General features: G+C 36.0%; 1 protein-coding gene across 16 annotated transcripts in view; it reads right to left on the reverse strand.

The window, feature by feature from the left end:
• Window positions 1-25,193, reverse strand: part of LOC111175295 (uncharacterized) — a 127,842-nt gene that overhangs the window by 86,930 nt on the left and 15,719 nt on the right. For 2 of the 16 annotated variants that reach the window (XM_089899599.1, XM_089899590.1), the window contains exon 1: window positions 1-25,193. This exon is cut by the window's right edge and continues 12,875 nt beyond it. The exons of the other annotated variants lie outside the window; for them this stretch is intronic. The gene's annotated coding sequence lies outside the window, so the exon portion shown is untranslated. 16 annotated transcript variants of the gene reach the window in all.

A 25,193-nucleotide genomic window follows, 5' to 3' on the forward strand; every position in this document is an offset into this window, starting at 1 on the left:
CGGCTGCGCCAACCCTGGCGAAGCTCCGCCAAGTGCCCTTTGCTCGAAGTAATTTTTGGCGATTTTTTTAGTAATTTTTCGGCTGAGTCCTAGTGGCGATACGCTCTCCGACAGGTTATCCCGTCTCTCCCGCTAGATTGATGAGATCAGGCATCACTCGAAAATGGCGCCGAAAGCGCTGAGGCTCCTCATTCAAATTCGTTAGAGCCAACCCCGCCGCCCCGGGGCATGCCGGGAACGCGGGCTGCCTCCACAGCTGTCAATACCGCCTCCTAACCTCCGTACTCTAGCTTTCCCGACACTTCTGCTCATGCGCAAACTCCTGCCCCAACCCCCCACGCCTTGAACATGCGCAGAATCATCGCGTGTTCACCGTTCTGCCTTCGCTTCCTCAGTCGCAGCCCTTCTCTTTTCTTGCGCGTGCGTGCAGCTCCTATGCTCAGCCTAAGAGGTAGAGGGGCCGTGCGGAGTGTGGGCCCGAGGGTCCGTAGATGACGTATCAGTAGATAGGCATTTATTCTACTGTTCGAGGAAAACAAATAAGGGTGCAGCTTAGGCGAAAAGAAAAACATCTTATTGCCAGTGTCTAAACTCCAACGGAATGTGTCTGAGACCGTGTGTATGGATACACGTGTACTTGAATCAGCCCCGCATGTGTGTACAGCTCTTGCTGTAAGTCAACGCTTTACCGGAGCAATCGCACTTAAGCCTCAAGAACTTTATGAGGTAGGTACTATTATCATTCTCCGTTTGCAGACCAGGAAACCAAGGCTCAGAGACGTTGTAAGTAATTTCCCTAAGGTAGCACAGGTAGCAAGCACGTGGACGAGTCCGCATCTGTCAGATTCTGGAGCCCGGGCCGTTCTCTACCATGCTGTGCGACCCAACCTGTGTGCGTCTGCGTGTGTGTGTGTGTGTGTGTGTGTGTGCGCGCGCGCGCGTGTGCTGGAGCCCGGTTCTAGGTTCCCTGTTATGAAGGCACTTTCACTGAATCTAGTTTCTCCCACCGCGTTCTTGTTCTTAAACATTCTGCTCGATTTTGGAGAGGTAAATGGGTTATTGGGCAGTCTTTGGGATCGCTTAGGGTGATTTTTAAAAAAACGGTTGGTAAGGGAACTTAATCTTGCAAAGACGGGTTTCTGTTGTGTCACGCACTGGTAAAGTAATAATAGCTAGATACCATATATTGACTGTACTCTGGGCTGCCATGGTGCTAAAATAAACGCTTTACGGAATGATCATGTTTACTGCCCACATCAGCCCTATGAAGTAGGCATTATCTTTATTTTACACAAGAGGATACCTGAGACTCAGATTAAGAAACTTGCCCCAAAGTTTTATAACTAGTAAGTAGAAGCACAAGACCTAGGCAGATCTGTCCAACGTCAAAAACTGGGCACTATGGTAAGACAGTAGATGATGATACATTTGTCAATACTGGAACACCTTCTTTAAAAATCTCTTTTAATCATTCATTTGCTTGAGAGAATTATCCTACCTGCCACAGGCTAGTTAAGATGGAAAAAAACCAAACTGCCATTGATTCTAAATGATTACATTTTAAGATTATTTTAAAACTGGTTGCTTTTTTTCCTGATCCCAAGTTACAATGAATTTTCTAAAGAATCCAACAGTTTAAAATCTGGGGCATTGCTACACTTATTTCTAGTTTTTGTTGTAAAACAACTTGTGATGAATCATAACTGAGTGTACAAAGACATACATCATTGTGAGGGTTAAATTAGACAACGCAGGTGAAAATGCCTGAAGTGCTAAGAAGTAAGGAAATGGGAGAAGGCTAGCATGGTTTGCATTATTGTGGTACAGATGGAAGAGAAATGGATTTTAATAATTTGACATCATCAAGAAGTAACATGGTTGAGTAGTATGGGGCTTACGTCTCTATGGTACGTTTGTGCACTGGTTAAGTGAGTAGACTCTGGAACCAAACGGCTTGGGCTGGAGCTCAGCTCTGCTATTTACTAGCTTTGTGACCCTGCATGAGTTACTTTTTCTCAGTTTGATCTTTTGTAAAAGGATTAATGCTAGTACCTCAACCGGTTGTTGTAAGGATGTAAATGAGCTAATATATTAAAGGTATTTGAACAGTGCTTGGTATATTAGTGAATGTTAGCTATTGTTGTAAGTCAGTTATTAACACTGATCTTTTAAAATGGTTTCTTTAGAGGTATTTTAAAAAACTACAGTTAGGGCCGTTAGGAATTAGCATTTCTGTTCAAGAGCCCCTTAAAATGATAAATCAACCTGACGAATTATTTTTGCCAAATAGAGTAATGATTTCTGTCAGATGAATAAAGATGGTAAGAGTAACCTAAGAAGATGGAATCGTCTTACTGCTTTTTCTAATTATTAAAGTTAAAGGGAAAGGGGAAAAAAACCACTCTAAAATGTAAAGTAAAAACCATCCAAATTTCTGTCATCTAGAGATAAATACATATCCTTTGTAATTTAAAAATATACCTGTGGAGAGAATCAGCTAGGTGAAGTCTGGATAAGTGGTATATTTGGGGAATTTATTTGCAAGATTGTACTAGAACATCATGAATTGGTAAATTTTTAAATCCAGTCCCCTTTTAAGATTTATTCTGTCAAGAGAATTCCAAAGTGATGATGATATTAATAACTAATAACATTTATTGAGTACCTACAATGTGTCAGCTAAGCATGCATATCCATTTTCTCCTTGAATCCTCATAATAACTCATGAGGTGGGTGCAATTATTATCTCCCATTTTCCACATACTGAAGTTTATATAGAGGTCACTTTTAGAAGATTTAAGTCCTGTTTTAAGATCCTATTTAATAAACCAACAATCCTTCATTAAAGCTTCTTGATTCACTAATATGGGAGAAAACAAAATCAGGTAACTTGGTTCCTAAGCGTGAACCCAACTGGAAAAAAAAAATGGTGTTTTGAAAATGAAGAATTTTATGTTTGACCACAAGGGGGTGCAAATTGCTGAGTTGAATTTTAAAGAAAAAAAAGAGTACTTTTACTTCAGATCATCAGATTCACAGGTAAAAAGCTAGTAAGAATACCTTCCTTGAAGTTTAATACTCCACACAGTGATATACTTTATGAGAAGAAAGAACTCAATTATTTAGGGACTCAGCTGGGGTAGAAGTTGTCAACTTTCTTTCATTTTCAATACAGTGAAGAGTTAATCACCCTACCCCCACCCCTTTCCACCCACCCAGTTTGTTTTTCTGCATACTCTTCTTGACTTGTCATAAGAGTAAAACTGAAGTCATAATTTAAAATTTGAGGTTTTACTTGGAAACTGCAGTGCAATCACCAGCAAATGAATGGTAAATATGGGTAGTGTGGAGAGCAGAGGTCTTGTAATTTCAATGCTTTTTTTCCCTCCTGCTGTTTCTGATGAGTAAGCTGCGACTGATGGAATGTTGGCTTCAACATATTAGCTTATTTAGATAAAACTGTGAAAGCTATAGTTCTGTTCATCTTTTAAGGAAGAATGAAGCCTCTTAAACATTTTGAACAGTAACTCAGTATACACTGGTGAATGTTTTAAAAACAATTTGCATAGATGCAAATTGCATAGATGTAAAAGTTACATAAATAGCTTTTATTTTCTTGTTGGTCTTGTTTTTCTGAGGTGGACTTACTTTAAAAAAAACTCTTTTACTTGGAAATAATTTCAAATTTACAAAAAGTTGCAAAAATAAAAATAGTTCAGAGAACACCCATATCATTTACTTGCTCTTTTGCAAGGTCTCTGTCTCTCTCCAAATATATATATATATATATATATATATATATATTTCTTTATATGCAGTTTTTTTTCTGAACCATTTGAGGTTAAGTTACATACATCCTGGCCCTTGATCCCTAAATACTTAAGTGTGTATTTCCTGTCAACTTCATAAATTTACATTGAGAAAATACTTCAGTCTACCATCCACATTCGCATTTTGTAGGTTGGTCCTTATAGCATTTCCCCCTCCTGTACAGGAGCCAGTCTGGGGTCAGGCACTACATTTAGTGGGTCTTGACTCTAGCTTCTTTTACTGAAACATTTCCACAGCCTTTCTTTATCTTTTATGACCTTGATATTTTTGAAGAATATAGTTTCTCCCTCCACCCTCCTTTTTGATAGAACATTCCTTATTTTGTTTTTGTCTGATGTTTCCTCATGATTAAATTGAGGTTTTGCATTTTTAACTGGACTACTGCACAGGTGGTATTGTGTCCTTCTCAGGGTACCACTTCTGAAAGCACATGATATCCATATGTCCCTCACTGATGATGTTAATTTTGACCACCTGATCCATATATGGCCCGAATTTTCCAATGTATAGTTACTGTTTTTTTCCTTCCTGGCAAATAAGCAATTTGTGGGGAAATATTTGAAGATAAAGCTTGCTCTTCATCAAAGTTCCCATTTAAATATAGCATCCATTATTGCTGATATAATTTTACCATGATGGTTGCAAAATGATTCAACAAATCTAATACTCCTTTCACATTTACCAGTCAGCCCACAGCATTCTACTGCAAACAGAGCCCTTTCTTCTCCTCTATTTATCTATTTATTATCTGCATTAACTTATGAATTCCTATGTTTTTCCATTTCTGTATTTACCTTGTTTTCCTGTATTCTTTCTATATTTATATGTGTATGTATATATATATATTTTTGTGTGTGTGTGTGTGGTACACGGGCCTCTCACTGTTGTGGCCTCTCACTGTTGTGGCCTATATGTGTATATTTTGTACATTTTTTTCTGAACCATTTGAATGTAAGTTACACACATCATGAGCTTTCACCTCTAAATATTTAAGCCTGTATTTAATTATTTTGGTGTTCGAATTGTCCCAGATTTAGCTAGTGGAAGCACCTTTAGTTTGGGTCCTATGTCTTTGTGGTATGCTTATATCATTTTTTGGGCGTACTTCCTTGCTTTCTGGTATAATAAGATGTTCCAAGTTTAGCTTGCGCTTACCCTGCCCTAGCCCTGGTGTTAGCTTTTTCTCCAGAGCCATTTCCTCTTAGTGGAGAATGTTATTAGAGATCAAGGTTAGGTATGCTCATTGCTGCTTCTTGGACCTTTCAGGAGAGCTAGGAAATATATACATATATATGCACATTAAAATATGCATACACTAAGATGTACATATATGTTAATAAAATTAAGCTCATGTATATTATTATTTGTATTATAATTGAGAAGATATCATAGCAATATTTATAAAGTTCTGAATAAAGTCAGTGAAATCACAATCCACATTAACAACTCATACAATTTTCATGTTCCCTTAGTAAATATCTGTACGTATAATTTTATAGGGTCATAGTGTGAAATAGTTTTCTTTGTCTTTTTCCACTTAACATGTAAGAAGCATCTGAGTTACTATATCATTTTTATGATCTCATTCTAAATTTCTCTGCTATGTATCATTTAGCAGATTCTACCATTCTTTTATTGGTGGACATCTAGGTTGTTTTCAATTTTTTGTTATTATAAATAATTCTGGAGTGAACATTTTTATGTTTTCCTAATTAACTTTCTTATTTATTCATTTATTTATTAGACGATTTCTCAGAAGTGGGAATACCAGTTCCCAAAAGGTAGGTATGTTTTGATGGGTTTGATATGTACTGGCACACAGATTAGTCAAACATTTACCAGAATTGGATATATAGAGATGAGAAGTATGTAGTCCCTGTTAGCAAGGAGCTGAAAGTCTAATGGAAGAAAAATAAATTCTTTAAAAATTATAATTTGAAATGTACAGGAAGAACATTAACCCAGGTAAGGAATTGGTGGCTCAGGAAAGCTTTTTAGGAGGGAGGTGGTGGTTGAGCTGTGTTTTGAAGGATACCTTGGCGAAGCCTTCGAGGAACCAGTGTAAAAGAGAGAGCAGAAGTAGGCCATAGAGAGCATTTTAAGCAGAATCACTGGAGTGTAAGGAAACAGAGGAGTCAGAAAGAACCTGGCATGGTCAAGAATATTCAGGTAGTTGTGTGATTTGTTGCCTAGGTGCTTTGGACGAGTTGAGAAAGGTTAGCCTGATCAAGTGGATAGCGGTTAAACCATGAAGGGCCTTACCTATCACTTTTATATTGATGCAATTGAGAAATCTTAAACCAATGAGTAATACGATCAGATTTATATTTTAGAAATTCACTTTAACAAGGGTACTGGAGAACACATTAGAAAATGCAAGAGCGGTGATAGAAAGTCCTGCAGAGGCTATTGTAGTATCTAGGCAAGAAATAAAAAAGTATTTGAACCAAAGAATTAGAAATGAAGTATAAACAAGATTGGATTTACTTACTCAGTATTAACTATGTAACTATTCCCAGGTAACTATTTAGCACCTACTCTGTGTTATGTATTGTTCCAGGTACTGAGCATATAGGGATGAGCATAACAGCCACAGTTCCTCCCTTTATGGTGTAGTCTACTGAGAGAAACAAGGATTAAGTTAATAATCATACAAATTACAACTGTGATAAGTACTATAGCAGGAAAACACAGGATGCCCTAAAAGCGTACACCATGGGGACCTAACACTGAAGATTTAAGTAAGGCCTTTCTAAGGTGGGACAGTTAAACTGAGACTTAGGAAGGAAGACCACTCTAGGCAAAGGAGGAGTGTATGTTAATGTCCTGAGCAGAAAGGACCAGTAAATTCAATGCCTATGAGGCTAGAGCAGAGTTAGCTAGGATGGAAAAAGTTGGAAGGTAAGACTAAAGAGGCTTAGGAGCCTTTGTATAATACATGGAGAAGAGAGAGAGGAGGTGTGTAGCAGGACTCCTAGGTTTCTGGTATGGGCAACTGAGTGTCTCTTGGTACCATTTCCTGAGGGAAAATAGAACAGGTTTGGTGGATTATGATATGTGAAATGTTTTTTTTTTGTTTTTTTTTGTTTTTTTTTTGTGGTACGCGGGCCTCTCACTGTTGTGGCCTCTCCCATTGCGGAGCACAGGCTCCGGGCACGCAGGCCCAGCGGCCATGGCTCACGGGCCCAGCCGCTCAGCGACATGTGGGATCTTCCCAGACCGGGGCACAAACCCGTGTCCCCTGCATCGGCAGGCGGACTCTCAACCACTGCATCACCAGGGAAGCCCAGAAATGTTGATTTTTATATGCCTTTGGGCCAAGTACATACTTCCATCCTCTGTAGAGGTAACTGGATATTAGGATTGGATTTTTGATTTGGAAGTCTGGAATTTTGGGGAAGGTCTGGTTTGCATGTTGTCTGTAGATTTACTAGTTGACCAATTGTAGGTGGTAGTTTAAACTGTGGGATTGGATGAGATCACTGAGGGAGGTATGTAGACTGATAAAAAGGTTCAACACAGAATCTTGGAGAACACTGGTAGCTACACAAAAAAGGTATACACCGGAAAAAAAAATTGCTATAAATAGTAAAGACACATGACAAACTAAAAAATATTTTTAACATATAAAGTAGGTAAAGGGTTAATATCCTCAATATATAAAGAGATAGGTCTATAAGAAAAATAGAGTTAACCAATACACAGTTAGCAAAAGGAGAAAAACAAATACAAGTTTTTCTTGTTTTTCTTTTTCAAATAAGTTCTTGGAGAGGTTTTATTTATTAACCAAACTTTAAGTACTTAAGGAAAGCAGAAGTTATAGAAGTTATAAAATTCTAAATGCTAAATATTTAAGAGACCTCTTAAAAAGCATCCTTAAAAGTGATTGCTGTTAAAATTTACAAAGACTGGGCTTCCCTGGTGGCGCAGTGGTTGAAAGTCTGCCTGCCGATGCAGGGCAAACGGGTTTGTGCCCCGGTCCGGGAGGATCCCACATGCTGCGCAGCGGCTGGGCCCGTGAGCCATGGCCGCTGAGCCTGCGCGTCCGAGCCTGTGCTCCGCAACGGGACAGGCCACAACAGTGAGAGGCCCGCGTACCACACACACACAAAAAAATTTACAAAGACTAACCAGAGTTTCAAGTTGAATTTAAAAGTTAAGGAAGAACTAAGTTTTTTAGTTCATAACTTTGATAAGAATTTAAATGACCCCTGAATATTCTTTTCAATGCATGAAAGACATTTAAAAAACCTCCTCACATTGATGGTATGAGTGAGTAAAGGCTGGTGGCAATGTAAATTAAAGCAGACCTTTTGGAAAGTAATTTAGCAATAATAAAAAAGATTATAGAAATAGTCATGTTTTTCCTGCCAGAAATTCCAATTTTAGGAGTCTAGGTGAAATAAATCCAAACTATGGAAAAAGATCTATATAGGAAGATGCCCATTCCAGCATAGTAAATAAAATAGCAAAAAGGGGGGGGGTTGGGTTGAAATGTCTAGTAGTAGTAAGATTGAGTAAACTGTGGAAAATTCACTGGATTTACTATTAGCATCATCACAAAATAATGCATACCAACTGGAAAAATGTTTGTAAGTGCAAGATGTAGAGGTATAATTAGGATGATTGGAACTACTTCTAAAACACACAGAGGAAAAGTACAAGAAAAAACTTTCAACGCATATCAAGGTTTTCTGATCAAAGCTAAAAAGATAAAAGCCAGTCTAAAATTTGGCATTGTTGACCCTGCCAAACTATCTTTCTAAGGAACATGGATAGTCTGTGAGCTAGTCCAGTGATTCTTAAACGTTGAGAATTTGTTGACAGTTACAGATTCTTTCTCTAGAATCATGTGCATATGTGAACTGTTTGCACGTAATTTTAGAGATGGATGATGGTCGATGGAGTTCCTGAAGAAAGGTAGAGGAAAATGATTCATTTATATGATAGGCATAATAATGGTTCTCCTAAAGATGTCCGTATCCTAATCCCTGGAATCTGTGAATATGTTGTGTTACATGGCAGGGAGTATTCAGGTTGCAGATAGAATTAAGGTTGCTACTCAGATGACCTAAAAATAGATTTTCCTGAATTATCTGAGTAGGCTCAATATAATTCCACAATTTTTCTAAATGTGGAAGAGGGAAGCAGAATAGTCAGTGTCAGGGTGGTGAGATGTGAGAAAGACTCAACCAGCTATTGCTGGCTTTGAAGATAGAAGGGGGCCATGAGCCAAGGAAGGAGGGCAACCTCTAGAAGCTGGAAAAGGCAAGAAAACAGATTCTTTCTTAGATCCTCCAGAAAGGAATGTAGCTCTTGTGGGATCTTAGTTTCCCGAACAATGATTGAACACCCCCCCCACCCCCGCCACAGCAGTGAAAGTGCTGAGTCCTAACCACTGGACCACCAGGGAATTCCCCAATTCTGGTTTTGAGAGTTTCATAATGGCCTGGAATCTGTCTGTCCTTGTTCTGTGTCTTCAGCACAGTTACTGGCATTAATATTTAACGGGAATGAATGGAACTCAGCAAAGAGAGACAGGATCACCAATTGCTCTGCCACCTGAACAAATTTGAGAATTACTTGTTTTACTCTATTATGTTCTGTGTATTCTTATAATCTGTGAGTTAAAACTGCTCTAGATTGATTGTTAAGGCTGTTTTCTGAAATAAATTGATGTTTACTGAGTATCACTTATGAATAAGGTATTTTGCTTTAAGACTGTACTTGTTTATTATCATATATTTAAAATATTGTGCTATAAATAGCTATGCTTAGGATTTTCCCCCTCCAGGAATATTATAACTAGTAAACTAGAAGAATTATAATAAAAGGCAAAAAGAATAAGGTTTAACAATGGCTGGTTTGAAAATGTTTCTAATCTGTGTCATATATCCATAGCTATTTATTTTCTACTATGAGTTTTTAATTTTTCAAATTTAATATTTACCTGATAATTTCAAATTAAGCTTCTAATCAGGTTAGTGTATTGGTAAAAATATTGTATATATTGGTAAAATACTAAATCTAAGTATTTTTCTGTACTTTTTTTGTTTAACACATACATCAAAGTACTTTTTGTCTTTTTTAGGTCTGTGAAGTGTCAGACCTCAAGACAGACAACAACTGTTTCATTAGGTTCACAGTATCTAGTGCACTAATCATAAACCTGTACAACATTTACTGAAATCTGTTGGTAATGTGGTGAGTTTTTCCCACATATTCACCCATTTACATTCCCTTTTTAAAATGCAAGTGTGTCATTTATTTCAGATATTGACAGAATCTTTGTTCTGTGAAGTAACTTTGGTAGTTTCTTTTCCCTGTAGCTAATGGATACATCAAAAAAGCAATGATAAAATCCTCCTCAGAAGTAAGAGAATGGACTTAGGACATGGGGAGGGGGAAGGGTAAGCTGGGACGAAGTGAGAGAGTGGCATTGACATATATACACTACCAAATGTAAAATAGATAGCTAGTGGGAAGCAGTTGCATAGCACAGGGAGATCAGCTCGGTGCTTTGTGACCACCTAGAGGGGTGGGATAGGGAGGGTGGGAGGGAGACGCAAGAGGGAGGGGATATGGGGATATATGTATACGTATAACTGATTCACTTTGTTATACAGCAGAAACTAACACAACAATGTAAAGCAAATATACTTCAATAAAGATGTTAAAAAAATAATTTAAAAAGTTACTTAAATGGTTCATAACTATATGCTTTAATTAATTACGTATCAGTTTATAAGTACTTTATTATCCATAAATATTTTTGGATGACCCTTTAAAAATCACAAAAGGCAAAAAAAAGAAACTACTCTTAAAGTAGTTTCTTTTTAGAGTATATCCATATTAGTTATAGGGGAGAAAATTTACACATGGATCAGGAAATATACTTCTGTTTGGGGAAATTTAATTTGCATGGTTTAGAGCCCCAGTTTCTGAAAGTCATTTATAACAGATTCGTACATATTTTCAATTCTGATTCTGTTAGGATTATGGAGGTATAAGGTTTTTTTTCTCCTATATAAAGAATTGCTTTGCTTCCACATTCGTGGAACTAATATTATAGGTCTGAACTAACATTCATTTACAATTAATAATTATAATATTTAGTGAAGAAGTATGAACTACCCACCTCACAACCCATTACCAATAAGGATACCTGGAAACGGATAAACCCATTTGTTTGTTATTTACTTTCTAAAAAATTAGTGTGAAAATGCTGGCCTTAAATGATATATTAAATACAGCGTTTTGAAACATTGTTTTAAAATGATTTAAATTTCCTTAGTAAAGGAAATTTAGCCTATTCAGGTTTGGAATCGTAGAATATTAAAAGTTAAAACACACCTATTTGTAACTGCCCCCTGGAGCTGCTGAGAACAAACTCATTCCCACCTACATATGATAACCCCTTAAGTATGACTTCTAGTACTTTCATCCATGAGGACAACTGAATCTCCATTCTCCAAACATCTATGATTTTAAACCCTTCACAGTCTTGGTTTCCTTCTCTGGTTGTTCTCCAGTTTAACAGAGCCTATCTCAAAAAGTGACACCCCAAATGGTAAATCATATACCATATATAGTCTAAAATACACAAGCATTGGTTAACTTTTTGTCTGGTCATTAAAAATGTGTGTATTTGGGGAGCAATTTAAGTAATAAAAAGGACTGGTAAATAATAGTCATGGATCTATTCTTGACCCTTTATCAAAGGAAAATTGAATAATAAACCTTATATTGAGTAAAAAACATTTAAAATGACAACTCATGGCTTTGTCAGAGACTTTATTGACTTGGGATTAGCCTTGTCCTGGAAGTTGAGTAGGACAGGAATCTATTAACATTTATTTCTTATTCATTTCTAGTAAACAGAAGTAAAATTGGGACTCTCTGGTCTCTAGGAGATATGACTGAGGATGTATGACCTGTTCTCTATGACAGTTGAGCCTCATGCTACATTTTCTATTCTTAATATGTAAAAAAATTATCGTGTAGAACAAACCTATAGGGAAATAAGGAGAATAAAATACAGCACATTCTCTTTTGGCAAAGAAATGCTTACGTGTTTTAAACAAATTAACTTTTTAAGGCAGCTCTGAAGAAGTAATTTATTTTAAATAGGTGAACAGTTTACAGCTCTTATGGGAACACTTTTTCCTTACTTTTCTTCGTCATAGGATTAGGCCCTATGTTTTTAATTTAACTCCTTTAATTTTTGCTGTTAACATTTAATTTACTTGATGACCCCATACTGTTAACTTTTGACCCAGTGAACTCAGGATGGTATATACAGACTATATACCTGATTTTAAAGAAACTCTTTAAAGAAAAATAATGTTTGAAGTGAACAGAAGATTAAATTCATTTCAATGTTCCATGTAGAGAAGTATCACACATACTTAACCAAAGAACATTTTTCCCCTTTGGAGGATGTATTTTTATAAACATGTGGTTTTTACAATTAGATGTTTATGCCATTGGCAAAACAACCCAAAGCTGATGTGACTGAACTGCAATATTTCTAATAAACTGTAAAATCACTAATACAGTATAGTAGATATGAAACCTTTTCCTGATAAGAAATTCTTATAGCATGTAGCTAAATCTAATGGTCCTTCCACCTACCTGTACTTATACCCAATTTCCTTTCCTATCATAAAACTGAAATTCCTAAAGTTGAATCCTTTCTATGTAAAAAATGTTAGTACATATAGTTGTTAATTATGATAAAGTTCAAAGCTTCTTCTAAATTACTTGATGTAAAGATACTTTGTATATAACTTTAATTTGCCCTTAAAACTGAACCTGTGGACTTGCTTTTGAACATTTCCTCCCTAATTATAAAATAATATGAGTCCTATTATTTATTGAACTGTTTAAAATGCAGCTTAATGATTATTATGGATATCTTCAAATATGCCACATTTACTTTATTCAAAAATGAACAGATAGTTAAGCAATAACTGCTATATGCTAAACACCTTTATGTATAGGGGTATTAACAAGCCTTCTAATCTCTGGAAGTAGTGCAAGCTATATATGTTTCTGTATAAAACTTCATGGTTTGCTAATAAGGTATCATGGTTGTTGTTTCTTAATTTAAATACTAAGGGAATGTTATAAAAGGTGTTTTAATTTCATTTTGTTTTTTAAATAAATGGAAGTATTTTTGTGTGTTTTTATAGCCATGGAGGGAAATAATGAGATTTTGCACTAGGGAAGTAATGCTTGGAATAGAGGTTAAAATAAGGTAAGAAAGCAGGTCTTAAGTGAGTAAATGGAGTGAAAAAAGCTGGAGTGGTAAGCGGTTTGGTCAGAGATCAAGATATTGGAGTCTAAGGCCATGGAGTAATTTCTTGGTGTGTGGCTCTGGGTCTGGAAGGCTGAATGAAGTGGTTGTAAGATGGTGGAGTCAGAGTTCAAGGTTGTTGGATGGGTTGTCTGTATGGACATGGAAACGGCGCACAATAGCAGAAAATGCAGGGGAGGTGGATACTGGCAGCCAAGTGCCAAAGTCCTCGATGAGTAAGGGAGGGAGTGACTGGGCAATTAAGTAATGACAATGAAAGAGAGGAACAAGGACTAAAAAATTTCCAAGACTGTTAATCATGCCCACAAATGAAAAGTCATGAGGGCAAGGACTAGGTCTTATTTAATGCTGCAAATATTTGTTGAATTAATGAATAAACAAATGATGACTTTATCATTTTGAATAGTATTTATTCATGTTGAATAAGTATTTCTGAAAACTTTGTGTTTTTTTATTATAAGAAATTGGTATTAAAGAAGATACAAATGGGCAAGAGGTAGAAAAAGGTGAATAATCCCACACCCAGAAATAACCACTATTAACCCCCGTTATTAAATTTTAACAACTGTTTTTTGTTCATATATATTTCCTAGCAGTAAATATTCAAGTATAATGTACTTTAATTACTGAATAAGTATTCTACTATAGAATATAAGGATGTACCATAGCAGTTTCTTATTTGGGAGTATTTATATTGATGCCTACCAGTTTTTCTCTACTGGTAAAAGGAACAATGTATCAATAATCGTTAAATTTTTGCCTTATTTATTTCCTTAGGATTCAGTCTTAGAAGTGGATTTTCCGGTAGGGTCTTCATAATGAGCCTATTTATCTTTATTTTAGGTTTACTTCTAACAGGCTTGTTTATATGCATTCTTATTCTATCCTGGATTGGAATCAGAAAATTGGACAGTGTTGCAGGTTCTGACTGATGCAGGCACACTGACAGTGATGAAAGTGAGAACTGGTAAGTAAAAGTTCTTCTTCACAGGAATAATGATGGGTGTTTTAAAAACTTGGAATCAAGTAAACTTTTCATGATTACAATAAGAAATGATTCATGAGCTGAATAACAGGATATAGCGGTCAGTTCAGAAATACATATTCAAATTAAATAAAAACCTCTATGAATAACCTACATTTATTGACAGCATCCAATTTTAGGAGAGATTTTAAAAAATCGTGAATAGGGACTTCCATGGTGGTCCAGTGGTAAAGAATCCACCTTCCAGTGCAAGGGACGTGGGTTCGATCCCTGGTCAGGGAACTAAGATCCCACATGCTGCTGGACAACTAAACCTGTGCGCCACTACTGCTGATCCCGAGCGCCTCAACTAGAGAACCCACGTGCTGCAAACTACAGAGCCCGTGTGCTCTGGAGCCTGCACACCACAACTAGAGAGAGGAAACCTGCATGCCACAACTAGAGAGAAGGCTGTGAGCCACAACGGAGATCCCGTGTGCAGCAACTAGGACCAGACGCAGCCAAAACAAAATTGAGAAGAGTCATCAAAGTCACTGCTCCTCAAGACTTTTTCACAAATGTGTGGTTTGGTCAATAGCAGAGAAGAGTGAATAATAGCCCTAGAAACTTGGTCTCAAGATAGAATTTTCTTTAGTTTCACATTTTATCTTAAAATTAAAATGAATGTGCATTATATACCGTAATAGTCCTATGGTTAGTATAAATACCACGCCACGTGGTATACCATTTATACCGCGGTTAGTATAAATGTTAGCACGCCACGACTACTGAGCTTGTGCGCTTCAACTGGAGAGCCCACGTGCTGCAAACTACAGAGCCCACGCACCACAACTACTGAGCCTGAGTGCCATAACTAGAGAGAAGCCCGCATGCAGCAACAAAGAGCCCGCGGGCTGCAACTAAAGCCCGACACAGCCATAAAAATAAATAAATATTTAAAAAAAGAAAATCGACTGTTTAAACAAAAATAATAACAATGTATAATGGGGGTTACAGCATGCATAAGTAAAATATATGATAACAATAGCATAAAGGGCAGGAGGGGAAAAACAGAAGTATGATATTTGCTATATGTGAAGTGATATAATATCACTTGAAAGTAGGCTGTGATAAGTTATATATGTAGACTATAAACCCTCAAGCAACCAGCAGAATAATAAAACATTATTAGGTAACAAGCCAACAAATGAGAAAAAATGGAACCATAAAAATTCAATCTGAAAAAAGACAGAAAAAGGAAGAAAGGAACAATAAACAAATGGAACATAGGACAAAAGGAACAAATAGAAAACAGTAAGATGATAGACTTAAATCTAATCATATCAAGAATCACATTAAATGTAAATGATCTAAAAATCCTTATTAAAAGGCAGAACTTATCAGATTGATAGAAAGAAAGACCCAACACACTTTACATATGAAAATGCAAAAACATTAAGAATGAAAGGATGGAAAAAGATATACCATGCTGTTGCTCACCCTAGTCAAAAGAAAACTGGTGTGGCTAGATTGACATATAGAAACAAAGTAAGATTTCAAAGTGAAGAATATTACCAGAGATAATGAAGGTCATTTCATGATAATAAAGGGGCCAGTTAATCAGGAGTACATAATGGTCCTAAATGTTTATGCCCCAAATAACAGTAGGTTCAAAATATGTGAAGCAAAAAATGATAGAACTGCAAGGAGAAACAGAAGAATCTACAATTATAGTCAGAGATTTCAGTACCCCTCTTTCAATAATTGCTAGAACAAGTTGAAACCTAGCAAGGATATAGTAAACTTAAACAACACTACCCACCAATATTACCTAATTGACTTGCCTAGAACATTCCACATATAGTAGTAGAATACATATTCTCTTTAACATGAAACATTTACCCAGAGTGAGCATATTTTAGGCCAGGGGTCAGCAAACTATTGCCCTGGGGCCAAATCTAGCCTGGTTTTGTATTGGCCTATGAACTAAGAATGGTTTTCACATTTTGAAAGATTTCTAAAAAAAAATATTGAGATTGTATGTGGCCCACAAAGCTTAAAGTATTTACTATCTGACCCTCTAAAGAAAAAGTTTGCTGACCTTTGTTTTAGGTCATAAAACGTGTCTCAGTATATTTTAAAGGATTCAAGTCATGCTGAAGTATGACCTGACCACAAAGGAATTAAATAAGAAATCAGTAACAGAAAGCTAACTGGAAAATCCCCAAATATTTTGAAACAAAATAACATGCTTTTATATAATCCATTGATTAAAGAAGGACTCAAAAGTGAAATTAGAAAGTATTTTGAACTGAAGGAAATAAAAATATAACATATCAAATTTTGAATAAATGAAATGCCTATATTAGAAAATACAAAAAAATCTCAAATCAATGACCTCAACTTGATGTTAAGATACTAGAAAAAAAGAGCAAGTTAAATACAAAGAAGCAAAAAATAAATCATGAAATAATAAAGATCAAAGTAGAAATCAATGAAATGGAAAACAAAAATCAATTGAGAATATCTGTGGAATCAAAGCCTGGTTCCTTGAGGTCAGTAAAGTTGATAAACTTTTAGCCAGACTAGTCAGGAAGAAAAAAAAAAAAAGACACATATCAGGAAGACAAGTAATCAGGAATGAGAGGAGGTGACATCATTACAAATTCTACAAATAAAAGATAATAAGGGGATATTATGAACAACTTTAGGCAAAAAAAAAAAAAGTCAACAACTTAGATGAAATGGCCGAAGTCATTGAAAGACATAAACTACCAAAGCTCATTCAAGAAGAAATAGATAACCTGAATGGTCATTTGTCTGTTGAATTATTAGTTTAAAATATTCCCACAAAGAAAACTTCTGGTCCATAGGGCTTCACTGACAAATCCTTCCAAACATTTAGGGAAAAAAAAATACGAGTTACACTCTTCCAGAAACGTGAAGAGGAGGGAATACTTCCCAACTTGTTCTTTGAGGCCAGCCTCACCCTGATACCCAAACCACACAAAGACATAACAAGAAAACTCAGGCCAATCCCCCTCATAAACATAAGTGTAAAAATTCTAAACAAAATTTTACCAAAATCCAACCATATATAAGAAGGATAGTATTATTGCGTGGGGTTTATCCCAAGAATACAGGATTGGTTTTAGCATTCAAAAATCAATGAGTATAATTCACCATATTAAACTAAAAAAGAAAAATTGATCATCTTAATATGTAGAAGAAAATTTGACAAAACCCAGTTTTCATTTCTGATATTAAAAACTCTCAATAAACTAGGAATGCAAGGATACTTCTTCAACCAGATAAAGGGTATCTACACAAAACCTACAGATAACCTCATACCTACTGATGAAAGACTGCATGCTTTCTAAGATCAGGAACAATACAAGGATTTCTGCTCTTATCACTTTTATTCAGTATTGGAGGTTCTGACCAGTACAATCAGGAAAGAAAAGGAATAAAACAATTTCAGATTGGAAAAGAGAAAATAAAACTGACATAATCGTCCATCTATTCCACTTGGTGGAATTGACAAAAAGCTGCCAGAATAAGTGAGTTTAGCAAGATTGTAGGATAGAAGATCAATATATAACAGTCATTTATATTTCTACATTCTAGCACCAAATATTAAAAATGGAAGTGCAAAAAATACAGAACATTTACAATAGCATAAAAAATATGAAGTCCTTAGGAATAAATCTGAAAAAGGCATGAAAGACCTGTACACTGAAAACTACAAATAACACTGAGAGGAATTAAATGATGACTTAAATAATTGGAGAGATTTACCTGGCTCATGGGTTCATATTGTTAAGATGTCAGTTCTCCCCAAATTGATCTAAAGGTTCAGTACAGTCCAAATAAAAATTCCAGTAGGCTTAAAAAAAAAAAAAAAAAGCTGAGAAGCTGATTCTAAAATTTGTATAGAAATGCAAAAGGTCTAGAATAGCCAAAACAATTAAGTTTTATTTATTTTTTTGTTTACTTATTTATTGCTTTTAGGTAACTTTTGGAGGCAAAGTAGGACTTAAGGAAGGTAGCATTGGTGACCACCCAGAGGGGTGGGATAGGGAGGGTGGGAGGGAGATGCAAGAGGGAGGAGATACGGGGGTATATGTATATGTATAGCTGATTCACTTTGTTATAAAGCAGAAACTAACACACCATTATAAAGCAATTATACTCCCATAAAGATGTTAAAAAAAAAAGTAGCATTGGAATCAGACAGATCTGGACTTAAATCCTAGCTCTGCCCACTTACTGTCTACATTATCTTGAAGATATAACTTTACTTGGGCCTCGGTTTTGCCCATCTGTGAAATGGGTTAATAATACCTCAAGAAGCTGTTGTGAATATTAAATGAAATAATAAATATTTGAGCACTTAACACAGTGTCCGACATACAGCATGTACTAAATAAATGTTCCATTGCTAGCTACTATGAAGATACTTCTACATAAATGTAGGAATCCAAAGCCATATTGGATTAGATAATGGTAAGATGCTGAATATATTTTATTATATAATCTTCTGTTTACAGAAATCGTACCACAAAAACCCTTAGTTCAGGGAGGGTCAAACTTGATCCTTTGCTATTTAAAGAAACATGTAGGGTAGCACATTCTAAAATTGAACCTTCTTTAAAAGTGCTTTTTTATTTAGTTCCATAGCCAAGATTTGCTTTGGGGATGGAAATTTATGTTGGTCTGACAGTTTTACATTAAAACAAGCCCCACATTTAAGGGCTAAATAGTTTGGATGACTTGCATTAATGTACCTTTTATACTTTTTGAAGCCATAGCCTTTATACGGGAGTGCCATAGCCTTTATATGGGAGTACCATAGTCAAAGAAAAGTTTTAGGTATTTATTTTGTGTGTTTTATCTTAAGGCACATAATTTGTTTAAGCTGGCTAGGAGGACATTCAATTAAAAATTCAGAACATTGAGTGAGATAATCCAGAGAAACAAAGTCTTTTAATTTTATTCATTCAGCTTGTTATTCTCACCCACTAAGGGGTCAGCTAACATGAAGAGATAATGTTTAATAAAGGACAGCTTTGTCTGACCTGAAGGAAAGAGTTCCAAAGCTAGATTACCTCTTTTGAAATTGCTTTGAAATTGCTTTCCTCATCTTACAATCAAAGTTCATATGCAGCCATTTGATGTTGTTTATTGCATTCCCTTTTTAGCCCATAGGGTTTCAATCTATTTCTATATAATGATGACTTTCATATGTCATCAGTAGCTTATTGAGAAAGCTTGAGTCCTCTGTCTTCTAGTGATATCCCACTTAGATCTGACATTAAGTTCATTTTTTTCCTTCAAGCTATTTTTTCCAAATTTCGTGGCTATTATCGGTGACAACACAAATTTTGGGACCTTCAAACTTAAAAATCTTAGGTTCATTTCCTTCTTTCCCTCCCATAGGTAAACAGTTGCTAAACTTGTTACTTCTTATAGCTACTTCTCTACAGTGGTACTTGATATATCCCTTTTCATTTTTAAAATTGCCCATTTAATCCAAGCTCTTAAATGTCAAGTTTGTATTGTAGCCTCTTGTATTGTATTGTATAGAATTATATTGCAGCCTCTTGGTATTCTCCCTAGCCCCCATCCTATCTTATCCCTTTCCCCACTAGTCTACACAAAACATAAAATACTTTCCATCAAACACTCTGTAGAGAAGTATTGCTCGGTGAATACAGAAAACCTGATTAAGTAGAAAAAAGGAATTTAACTGGAATCTCCCTTCCTTTCAGTGATTCTACTTGAAAGGAATGGAGGAGAGCAGAACCTTCAGGTATTGAATCACGACTTTGACAAATACCACATGGGAGACGTGGCTGGCAAGAGACTGATAATATACAATAGAAACCATTGGAAAGATAAAAGGAGCCATAAAATTCAACTTCTGCTAGCCATTCTTTCCCTTTTTGCTCTCCATACACTTCAGCTGGGAATCTTTATATGTGCAGTATTTATTTGGCTTGTGTTATCCTGGTCATTATAAAGTTATCTAGGAGGCTAAGAGAGCTGACCAACTGAGAAGGGAAAGCAGTCTGTTCTGACAGTGATGACAAAAGGAGTTCAAGTCATACCAAACATCTTTCTCCCATTTAGAAACATCCTAGTATTTAAGACCTAGTATTTCATTTCTCTCTACTCCCGTATTTGTGTTCTCTGTTCTAATCGTGTCTGTGAAATGACCTGCCTATTCCTGCTCTGCAGTAGTTCTGTATATTGTTGCATCTCTAGTGCCTCGAACAGTGCCTAGCACATAGCACATAGGAAGCACTCAGTAAATATTTGATGAATGAATGAATGGTTATCTTTTCTCTCTGGCAATCCAAACCCATTGCCACTTTCAAAAAATCCACATGAGATTTTCCAATTCCACTAAACTTCTGTCCATATCAATCTAGTTTTAAATCACTTCATTTTGCACATCCCCTTAGCAATTATTTGTAGTTTGTACTTGATTAATATACTCTTATTATGTTACTTTTCACATATTCCTATATCTTTTCTATATATGTTGTATTTTCAACTAAAAGATAATGCCGCAAGTGTTAAATACTGTATGTGCTGTTCAACAATGCCTCATGTGCTGCAGAAAGATAGACCCTCAATAGATGGGCAGGCTACCTACCTCCTTTTGAAACATATTCTCTGGATCAGTGTGATCTGCCTTGAAAGGGAGTTTAGATACATAGGTTCTGTTTTTTTGTATTTCACTCATATATTGTGTGACTTTGAGCAAATTCATTCCTTCAGTGTTCAGTTTAAGAACAAATTAAGAAAAGAAACAGTTTCCTAAAGAAAAACATTTTAGAGTTCCAGGAGCATTTGTATGTTGGTAACATTTCTCCAGAAATATTTAATGTAATATACAAGTCTGGACTGGTCAATTTTAATCTTTCCTTGGAATTTCCATAGAAAAGTCCATGTAGCAGAGACACTGAAATAATGTTATATAGAAAATATTAACTATAGAAAGAACCATAGCTTCTTCATAGAGAAGAACCAGAGATAATATCCTGGATTTTTGCAGTACTTAAGCTACTCCTTAGTTGTCTCACAAAGGAATTTAGTGCAGAGGAACACATTCAAGGAATTACTGAGGTTCAGAATAAGACTGTACAAATTGTAAGAGTGTTTTCTATAATAGTTTCTATAATAGTTTTCAAATAGTTAAATTAAGAGTCATTCATTCTCTGGCCTCTTTCTCCATCTACACTGTCTTCTGGCAACAATAAAGTGCACCCTATACATGAAAGCAATTTCTAACAATGCCAAATCAACAGCAGTTTCTAGGTCATTTCCATTCCTTCCTCCATGAAAATGTACAACATTTAGGTTATTCCATATATTTCCCCCATGCCCCAAAATTGTTAGGTTGCCAGAGAAAACTGATCAGGTAATGAACTACTGTTTGCCTTCAGGTAGTCATTCTAAGTACATACAAAATCAGACATTAACATGAAAATATGAGGGGAAGAAAAACATCAAACCACAGAATTCAGTTTTAGTTTTACTGACATTTATATACCACACTTCCTGTTTATGATTTCAAAAGTGCAGCCATGCAGTGCTTCTATTAAAAACTGAGTAATTGGGAACACTTTTGAGGATTAAAATGGCAACTTACTCAAAGGAAACCCCCCCCCACTAAATTTACTGTTTGTGGAATTGTTATCTTTGTTGTGTAAAAAGTTGAATATTTTTCAAACATCATTTACTAATAGTGTAATTAAAAGGGAACTTGATGGCCTTGTGCCTTTAAAACAAGCAGCCCAGTCAAGAGTCTTAGTTCTGAATTTGACTAGTTGATGGGATAGGGAAACCAAGCCAACGCCCTTCTAATCTATATCTATCTATATCTATATATCTATAAAGGTAATTGTTGCAAACATTTGCTTCTTTCCCCTCATTTTGAGATTTCAGTTGACTGTTGTTATGCATTAACAATTAGTTCTGGCTGAAGGAGGGAAAGGGTAGAAGTGAATACAATTCTTAAATGAAAGGTCCTTTCTTCCACGACTAATTTATTCTATTTGAAGCATAACTGTATGAGTTAATTTAATTTTGGTGATCACTTCAGAATGTGTGTGTGTGTATATGTGTGTGTGTGTGTGTGTGTGTGTGTGTGTGTGTGTGTGTGTGTGTGTGTGGAGAGAGAGCACCCAAGTGAGCAGTGGCTGCTAGCTAGACATCAAAATCCATGTTCTCACTTCTTGGCCATACAGATAAGCTTATTCCCAGCCTCCCCTGCAGTTAGCTGTGGACATGTGACTTAAGTAGCTGTGGACATATGGCTTAAGTTACAGCCAATGGAATGAAAATGGAAGTTATATGTACTACTTTGAGTTCCCCCTAAAAACTCCCCTTCCTACGGGCTGAAAGAGAAAAGACGCCCAGGGAGATATTGGAACTTTGGTACTGAAAGCTTAGGTACAGAAAGACCTTGAAAACTAAGTACTGAAGTACTTGTTTATTTTAGCAAGAAACAAACTTGAGCCATTATACATTTTGGGGTTGATCTGTTAATGACAATTAGCTTACCGTAATTAATTCAATGTACAAAACTTATATTTGCAGTGTCCTCTGATGTACAACTCCAGTGGGCAACATTTACATTGTAATGTATGTAAATGACATTTCCTGAAGCACAATTAAGAGGCTACAGGTATGTATACATATGGATATATATAAATGTTCCCCCCAGGGGTTGTGTAGCATTGTAGCTCTGCCAAACCGACTCCAACTTCTCTCTTGGGTTTTATTTTGTAGGAGCATCCATTTGTGTAAAGGTACTTTCCTTTCGTGTTTGTGGTAATAAAGTAAGGTGGAATGGATCATCCAACAAGAATCTTAAGGGAAAAATGTATACTTATGAACCACATCAGACCTCTTTGTTAGATTTGTTCAACTGTGTTAGCTACAGACTCTTCTTATAACCTATTACCCTCTGGCATGCCTTAGGCCAACAGAGAGTGTTAGCAGCGCCCTTCCCCTCTGCCCGCCAAGCTTACTGCTGTGAGTCATAAAAACTTTTCTGGGCTTCATTTTCCTTTTCTGCAAAATGAGAGCTGGATTATATGACCCCAAAGATCCCTTCACTAAAATTCTACTATCTATGACTGCAAAGTCCATAGCTATTCATAGAAATAATTGTTAATGTGAATGTTCCTTTAGATTCCAAATTGATACTGTATAGGTGCTTAAAAGTAACTTGAAGCTATAAAAAAGATGTTTAACTTGCACCAGTTCACAAAGAGGCACAAGAGAGGTTCTACTTTTTTCCCAAACAAAAACTATTAAATTGAAAAGATTTTTAACTCACTCAGGATAGTTTTTAGAGTAGTTATAAAGCACTATGTCACCTCTCTGATTTCTTTACTCAGTTGGTGAACTATCAAACCAATGCAGAATTTGACATTTATTAAAACAATATACTTGGGCTTCCCTGATGGCGCAGTGGTTGAGGGTCCGCCTGCCGATGCAGGGGACACGGGTTCATGCCCCGGTCCGGGAAGATCCCACATGCCGCGGAGCGGCTGGACCCGTGAGCCATGGCCGCTGAGCCTGCGCGCCCGGAGCCTGTGCTCCGCAATGGGAGAGGCCACAACAGTGAGAGGCCCGTGTACCGCAAAAACAAAACAAAACAAAAAAACCAGGAATCAATCTTATTCTTTCCAACATCTGTAGCCTTCCTCATGCCATTTTCTCCCCACCCCCGGTATAAATAAGAGCATAATGGAAGAAAGGTTTTAAGGAGAGATGCACAGTGAATTTTAAAACTTGAAGAGATTTCAGAGATCATTTAGTCAAAATTCATCGTTTTGCAAAGGAAACTGACACTGGAAAATGAAATGTCTCACTTAAGGTCTCGATATCACCATTGCTACTTGCCAAACCTGGGTTTCCTTGATCCCCAAATCTGGCACATTTTACCTTCTACTGTAACATGCTTCATCTGAGGTTGGGTCAGACCAGAATAGAGAGAGTACTTTTGGGGAGGGTGGGTACAGGGCACAATGGTAATGGAATGGTAATGATCAGAGTCATAAAATATCTGTGGAGATCATCTGTTTCCTAATAATTCTAAATCTTTAACTTTTTTCTTACTCAGTACTGCTTTAAAAATTCTTGGGGGAGAACTCAGATCACTTCTTTGTCTCACATAAATAACACTAAGTAATAAAAGTGACTAGATTAAAACTTATGACTTTTACTTATTTGTTCATTTACTTTTGTCTGTCTCTTCCACTAGAATGTATCTTCCAGGAGGGCAGGCCTATATCTTTTTGCTTACTCCAGCTCCCTTCTAGCAAGTGTTTGACACATAAAAGATGTTCAGTAAGTACTGGTGAGTGAATTATTAAATCATAACTACTACAAAGCAGTAATCTTATTTGCTTTGGCTCTATTTCTTCTGGAGGTTTTCCCAAGTTTTGTGATTCCATCACCATTCTAAATTAATTTTAGAATTGGGTGAACGTGCTCTATTCTTCATATGCTCTGAAGTTCAGTCTAGCACAATTGAACTGTTCTATAATATTAATTTTGGTACTCTTAAACTCTTGTGCCAAATTTGCTAAATTTGGGAATGACCTTGATCTGTAATTTTATTTAGGCTTTTATCCACAGATGAATGTGTAATTCACCACCATGAATTAGTGGTGTGCATGTGAAATTAAACTGCTGATGAGTCAGGAGGCAACACTGTTGGGTGAGCAAATTTGGAAATAGGAAAAAAGAGATGGTAAACCTTGAAAAATAGCAATATTAGGCTGAAATAAGTATACATTTAAACTTCTATCTCAAATTAAATGTAAGTTTCAAGCCTGATAAAAAGAAGTAACTAATATTTTGAAGAGTGGATTTTTCCTTAAAGGTAAGATATTAAAATAAAAACAAAGCAAAACAAAAACACTGAGCCTAAATTTAAACATTAATCTCAATTTTAAAAGGTAGGCCTCATACCTTTTTCTCCTTAGGTTTATTTTCAGTATAAATATATGTAGAGAATTAAAAGAGATATATATTTTTTTAACAGCAAAATTT

Source organism: Delphinapterus leucas, chromosome 18 (assembly GCF_059928025.1).
Source record: "Delphinapterus leucas isolate spDelLeu-1000000601 "Yukka" chromosome 18, BTC_Dleu_Yukka2, whole genome shotgun sequence".
Lineage (NCBI taxonomy): Eukaryota > Metazoa > Chordata > Mammalia > Artiodactyla > Monodontidae > Delphinapterus > Delphinapterus leucas.